The sequence below is a fragment of the Protopterus annectens genome, chromosome 1.part2, assembly GCF_019279795.1.
Source record: "Protopterus annectens isolate FY-2018-M chromosome 1.part2, PAN1.0, whole genome shotgun sequence".
Lineage (NCBI taxonomy): Eukaryota > Metazoa > Chordata > Ceratodontiformes > Protopteridae > Protopterus > Protopterus annectens.
Window position 1 is genome coordinate 1,249,029,484 of NC_056727.1, and position 7,500 is coordinate 1,249,036,983.

A 7,500-nucleotide genomic window follows, 5' to 3' on the forward strand; every position below is an offset into this window, starting at 1 on the left:
AGAGACAGAGACAGAGAGAGACAGAGACAGAGACAGAGACAGAGAGAGAGAGAGAGAGACAGAGAGAGAGAGAGAGAGAGAGAGAGAGAGAGAGAGAGACAGAGAGAGAGAGAGAGAGAGACAGAGAGACAGAGACAGAGAGAGAGAGAGACAGAGAGAGAGAGAGAGAGAGAGAGAGACAGAGAGAGAGAGAATACTGATCTATTGTTAAAGTAAAACATTGTCTTATCAGATTACTTTTCTTTCTGGATTCAACCTGTGGGACAGAGTCCAAAGTAAACCCCAGGGAAGTCTTATGAAAGGATATTGGGCAATACAGTGGAACCAAAAGTGGCTCTGGACCTCAAATGAACATCCAATCTATAGTGGGACAAACTTGGGCGGCGCAGTGGTGCAGCGGTTAATGCTGTCACCTCACAGCAAAAGGTTCTCTGGTTAGATTCTCGGCTGGGATGCCTTCTGTGCGGAGTTTGCATGTTCTCCCTGTGTTCGCGTGGGTTTCCTCCCACATGCTAAAGACATGCTTCTGGAGCATTTCTCCCCGGGCCTCCGCTGAAAACGGGATCTGTGGAACCTAGTCGGACTTTCCCGGTCAACAAATGTTAAATAAATAAAATAAAAAATGTTGGGACCTTCCCAAGGTAGCAGCTGCACAATCATACAAAGCAGCTCAGAGAAAAAAAAAAAAAAAAGCTGTAGAAGTAGCCATAGATCTAGCAAAGTGACCTTTTGGTTTACAATGCAAGGGCTTCCCTTTCAAACTACACATAAAACAAACAATCAGCTAGCCCCTTGGAGAAAGAAACCTTAGACAATGGTGTAACCAACCAGGCCTTTGAAAAGGAGACAAAACGTTTAAGCATTCTGAAAGATTGGATTCCTTCCAAACAAAACCTCAATTGTCTTTGGACATCCAGAAAATATTCCCTTTTCTTGGCAAATTCGGCAAGGAACACTGGCAGGTGAATAGACCTATTTACATTACCCTCTGTAGCCACCTTTGGGGGAAAAAAGAGCAGGATTCATACAGGATGGACACCTTTTTATGAAAAAACAAATAGAGGTACCAAAGAGAGAGGGTCTGCAGTTCCAATACCCATTTGGTGGAACAGCCACAAGAACAAAGTCCTCCAATACAATACCTTCAAGTCAACTGTAACAGAAGGCTCAAATGGTGGTGCAGCCAGAACCAGAAGCATGAAAGGCAAATCTCATGGTGGAACAGAATTCCTAGACTGGAGGATGCAACAAAAAAAGTGCGCGAGAAAGGCTTTTGAAATTATGAGAAGAGTCAATGGCATACCATTCCTACCAATGTGAAAACTGGAAATAGCTGCCAATTATACCTTAACAGTAGAATAACTAGAAGAAGAGGTAAACAATCTGCAATAAAGTCCTGAATCACCTCCAAAAGGCCTGAAAACTAATCCAAACCTCAGTCCAACAACCAAAATATTTCCACTTCTTAGCATATATCCTACACATAGATATTTTTTGAGAAGACAAAATATGCACCACTCTCTCAATGCTTGGGATTTCTGGCCATTAGGGGAATTGGAGGAACTATGCAGTTAACCAGATTGTCTGAAGGTTGGGCAGATACAGACCCTCTAGATGAGGAACTGGGTCTGGAATGGAACCCAGCATCCTAGACGGATACCTCAGAAGTTAAAGCAAGAACCACATTGGATGTGGCCAAAAGGGATCAATGACTGTTACATGTGCTCTGCCGCACGCTGCTTTCTGAAGAAACTTATCAGCGGGGTCAGTGTTTAGACATACAGGAGGAGAACAAGAATACAAAATATCTTCCCTGGGTAACTGCCCTCGAGAAAGAAACAAGGCATACTAGTTGCTGCACTTGGTGTTGGATGGGAGAAATCAACAGGTTGGAACAGAGTGCCCCAGCACCAAAATTCCTGACCAGCAACTCCCATATTCAGGAATCATTCATGGAAAAAGAAGACAGTCTTGTCAATATTATGGATTTCCCTGGATTGTTCACCGAAACCAGACGAAAAATCGCCCACTGCCAGACCCTCATGACCTCCTGACAAAGAGGAGAGGAGACCATGCGATAGGATAGCACCCCCCCCCCAATTTGTTCAGATATCAGATGACGGACATGTCAGTTTGAGGCAAGATCACACCCTTGGGAAGAATGTCCTGAAAGACCTGCAACATAATGACTGCTCATCTCCAAGACTAACATGAATATTGGCCTTGGTAGTAGACCAGGTCCCCTGGACAGTTCTCTTCATAATGCCCCCACCCAAGAAGAAATGAGTTAGTCATACCCATTGGGGAAGAACTGTCCCCCAGTGAACAGAGACTCCAACTAACACCTGGTCTTAACAGACATTTGTCAAGAAAATGGGGAGCTACATTTAATGTGCCAAACTGGACCACTGTACTGTCAATGTCCACTGCACAATTCTGATGTGGTACCTTGCTAGGGCAACTAAACAGCCAATAGCTACTACATGTCCTTAGCTTGCAAACAAGGGAAACCAAAGGCCTTCTGCAAGAGTAATAAAATGGGTAGACAATGCAGGGTCAACACAAACAGTAAGGCTTCTAGTTTCCTAAGAAACTGTGTCCAGGTGGCAACCTACCAACTCTAGCATCTGCACAGAACACAGACTGGACCTCCGACAGCCGACAATGATCCCCAAGGTGCAGCACAGCTAGAGTAAATCATCCCCGACTCTAAAGGATGCTCTCATGGATGCAGCTAAGAGAAAATCTCAAACCCCTTCAGTCTGAACCAGGCTGTCACAGCTGTCATGCACTTAGTGAACACCCAGGGGAATGGATGAGACCAAAGGGTAGCATTCTGAACCGATGAGGACTATTCTTCAGCCAGAAGCACAGAAATCTCCTGGAATGCCTTGCTATCTTTACATAATGGTAAATGTTGCCGAGGTTGATAGAGCACAATAAATCATCCTTCCTCAAAGAGGCAGAATGGACTGCACCGTGACCATTCAGAACTTGGTACAAAACAATTCAACCAGCTCAAATTCAAATTTTGCCCAGAGGTCTTCATGCTTCAAAACAAAAAAAAAAAAAAAACAACACAAGCCTTGAATAGACCTCTGATCTGGCTTAGTAAATGGTCATACAAGAGACCCCCACCAGACTAACAGCTTCTGAATTTCGATGGCTGCAACCTTCCCTGATGGGATGGCGCATCTGCAAGATGCTTGTGGTTTAAATTTGGAGTTTCCAAAAGGAGAACTACATAGCCTCCGGATACAACTCATACACTCATGCATCAAAGGTGATAGCTTCCCAAGCGTCTGGGTGTACAGTCAAATAATCCCAGATGACCTCCAGAGCCAAACAGTTGGGCAACCCCTCAGAATCACTGAAAGGGCCTTCCAGAGAAGGTTTTCAGCTGACTGCCCCATTGCAGTTCCCCCACCACCACTGTGGGGGAAACCTTCAGAAGGAGCTTCCTAAAAAGGCAGATTCCTTAAAAAAAAAAAAAAAAAAAAAAAAAGGTTAAGACAGTCTCCCTCCACTCCCAATTACGAAAGGTTTGCTGAGTGATAGAAAAAAAAAAAAAAAAGTGTGCATCAAAAGCAGACATCTTTCTGTCCTGCTCGATCCTTATAGGTGCCCTTCACCTTAGCTGCAAAAAGTGAACAGCCAAAGAGGGAGTTACTAAAGGATGCCTTGAAGTAGTCCGCAAAATTACAACCTCATCCAAACACAATGCACGGTAATGCCAGCAGCTTGTGACATGCCATCAGCCGCATTAGACAGCAGATGTATGGTCATATTGCTGTCCAATTTGAACTACTGCCAGAGTCAGAGATTCTAAAGTCTGTTGCTTCGTAGTTATACTGGACACTTCCGACATATTGTCATGCTGAAGTCTGAACTCTTAAATACATGTTCTTTGTAGTAGCTGCCACCATAACTGCATGAAAGGCAGAACCCTTACTCTAGTGTTGCCTGTCCTTGGGAGAGAAAATCTTTTCTGGTTTCTTAGGAAAAAAAAAAAAAAAAAAAGGTGTTTCACCATATCATGCACCTTCCACATTCTCCAGGAAAGTAGGTCAATAAGGGAGTCTGGAGTGGGGAGCCAAACCGTACATGGATGAGCCCACCCCAAAGGCCTCTGAAATACAGACTCTTCCAGAGACAGTGCATCGACAGTCCAATTCTTGTGTTGCCACAGTAGCTCCAATAGATAATCAAAGCAGATATCAACAGGGGGATTTTGGGGACCCTCTCCATCAAGGCCAGTATCCTCTGAGGGATTCTTCTGTAGAATTTAGGCGCTTCCTTGTGAACCGCCTCATGCTCGAGACTTCCCACACCCTGGAGAATGGGAGTGGGTGTGGAAGAGGCAGAGGCCCTGAAAATAGAACAGACTGGAGACACCCAGGGTGAGCTTCCTGAAGCAAACTGAAGTTTATCCATAAGCACAGATGGAGGGATACCTGGGGTAGCTAACCACACCTTCTCCAGATGGAACAACATTTTCTACAGAACATGAACGGCAGAAACTAAAGCCAGCCCCAGGAGCCCACAGACGTAGGACTCAAAGATTCAGAGGACACATTGGACTCCAGAACTCCACCAACTTGCCCAGACATCAAACAGCAGAGCCGAACTGTTAAGAGCAGAGGTCCCAAGAAGAAGGGACAATCCCAAAACTAGAATCCATCTCAACCCAGAAACCCCCATCTCAATATATTGGCTCCAAAGCCGCTAGAGGAGTCAAGGAAACAAAGGTAGAAGTAGGAGCCAAAAATCACCAAAGCCATCAGATCTGACACTATGGGAACTTTGGTTTCTTCCCTCTGGCCCTACAGTTCCAGAGACAAAGGCTCAGGTCGAGAACTTGAAGCTAAAAAGTTTAGCCCTAACTGCATCTAAGCCTGTAAAAAAAAAAAAAAAAAAAATAAAAAGACCACATCAGCTGCTCCAAGTCAATGGGTCTTGAAATCCAAACCACATAAGACGACCAAGTTGATGAAGCCACTGATGGAGGCTCACCTGCTCAATAAATGGCTCCAACCACCACACCTGAACCACAGGAGAAAAAAAAAAAAAAAAAAAAAGGAGGGGGGGGGGAATGACTCCTCAGAGGACTCTCATGGAGTTGGGGGGGGGGTCCTGCCTGAGGGAGCCCGCTGACCAGAAAGGATTCTGGATACTCAGAGTGGGAGATGGGAGTCTTCCCTGCAATCTGTTCCAAAGGCAATCGGGTCAGAGGTGACTGAGCAAAAACCAGCTTGGGGGACAAGGGTCTTAGGACCTTCAGATCTGGCAGGCCAGAAAAACGAGCAAAGAGTTTTCAGTCCCCCTTCTAAGGGTTGGGATCCTTGGAACCCTCCTTATGACCCCAGTCACCTTTAACACTCTTGGTGGAACAAGAGTTGCCATCGGTCCTTTTAGGTCTACTTTACCCTTCACTCAATAACCGCTCAAGTGCTGAAGCCTTCGCAGACAGAACATGGTGAAGCATGTATACCGTCTTGGAGCAACTGACTTGTCATGTGCATCTAGAGAAGGCAACATGGGACTGCACATCACACTTCTTTTCCATACTGTTAACAAAATGGAACCCTAAGACACAGAGCATAACACACCAGAACATTAAAATACGAACCACATTGGGCAGGAAAAGCTTTAACTATATGGGTCGGGATTGAAAGCAAACTATCTCCTCCTAGACATCGAAGGCAATTTCTTGGCTATTCCTCCTAGACATCAAAGGCAATTTCTTGGCTATTCCATTCATGGTAAACAGCTTTCAGCTCCAGTTGAAGTACATTGTACAAAAGCAATATCCTCTTCTGGAGCTTTCTTCAAGGGTCTGGATACTAGATCCACTCTAGAAGCTGCTTCTTCATCCTCTGTCCGCACACTGCAAGTTATATGTTATTTCCAAAACAAGGGCAGGGTTTGCTTGGGCTACCTTTCATTGGTTTGTGGAGGGTTCCTCTACACCTTCCTCCTCCAATCCTTTAAAAGTAGCTTTGATATTCTCCCACTTGGGAGTACTGCAACAGTGACAGAGTGACATAATACAGTCGTGTAAGATCTTACCATAACAACAAATGCCCTACTTTTCAATGCTGCAGTGTTCACTCCCCCTCTCTTCTGTTGGGAACACACTGCTTGCCAAGGGCTCATTTACATTTACTGCCTTATTTCTCTACTTCCTTCCTGGATATACTTGTTCTTCACACTGAGGTTGCTCCAATTCTCCTGGGACTCTTCAGTTCTGACTTTTGGGCATGGGTGTCACCTTTATACCCTACACCTGCATAGGGGAGCAAACACTTGACATACGAAACTGGAAAAAAAATGTAAAGGCTTTTGTATACAGGCCAGACACTGGGGTGATCCTTGGTGGTAGATCCCACAATTAAAAAATACTGCAATAAGGAAGGACAAACATACACTGAGACCCAAACTCTTGCAGTATTCCCCTTGTAGTGAAGTCAAAGTGGAAAACCTTAGAAACAGATCTACATATAGGTCTATATTTTCCTGTGTAAGAAAAGCTCTTTGAATTGTGGTGTCAAGCTGATTATCCCAGAACACAATCCTGCGTAAAGGAAACAAAAAAGACTTTTAAATGTTCTCGTGGGTGAGAGATTCTTACATAAACTGGGATTCCACGTGACATATCCTTGACACTTTGAAAAATATTCGGCAAAAACAAACAAGTTGTCTGAATATGGGCAAATGTGGATACCCTGTACCCAGCAATGAGCTGTTACTTGAGATAAACAGTGAACACTGTTGGTGCAGTGGACAGTCTAAAGGGTAAGGCAGAGAATCAATTAGGTTGTATGTATTTAAATCACATTAAGAAACACCTGAAGTCTGGATGAATAAGAATATAAGCATCTTGAGTCTAGTGTTGTCAGAAGTGCTAACAGGTTGTGAAGTGACATCATACTGAATTTGGGCACAGACACCAAGAACATACTTTAATAAAAACCCTTCACTATCTGGAAAGGAAACACTGGTTCTATCACTCCCTAAAACGGCGTTTGATAAACCATTACAGTAAAAAGTTGAAGGACTCCCTGGAAAAGGGGAATTTCCTCCAATTACCTTCTATACTCTTGATGAATAATTTTTAGAACCCATTTCATCTGAAACTCTGTTGCTTGTAACTTGTAATCTTGCACCTCATAGCAACTTGAATGAGCCTTTAAAGTATGATCACTTGTCAGCAATATATATATATTTTTTAAACCAAGCCTCCATATTTGCAGCCCCGCCTCATTTAAAATCAGCTCAATTTACATTTGATTGCTTGGGGGCCTCAATTCCAAGTGAGACATCACCTGACTTCTTGGACTGTGCCAATTCATTTTTTCCAATCCCCCCCCCCCCCACACCTTTTTACTTTTTTAAAACCATAAAACTAAGCTACTTAGTAGAGATGTGAGAAAAACCAGGCAGAAGATTCAGGGAAATAAAGTTTGGGCACTATGGAGAACAACTAAAAACCCTGTACAC

General features: G+C 43.9%; 1 protein-coding gene across 1 annotated transcript in view; it reads left to right on the forward strand.

Moving 5' to 3' along the window:
- The window catches only part of KDM1A (lysine demethylase 1A), a gene marked incomplete in the record, with an annotated part of 2,315,042 nt that overhangs the window by 729,332 nt on the left and 1,578,210 nt on the right, over positions 1 to 7,500 (forward strand).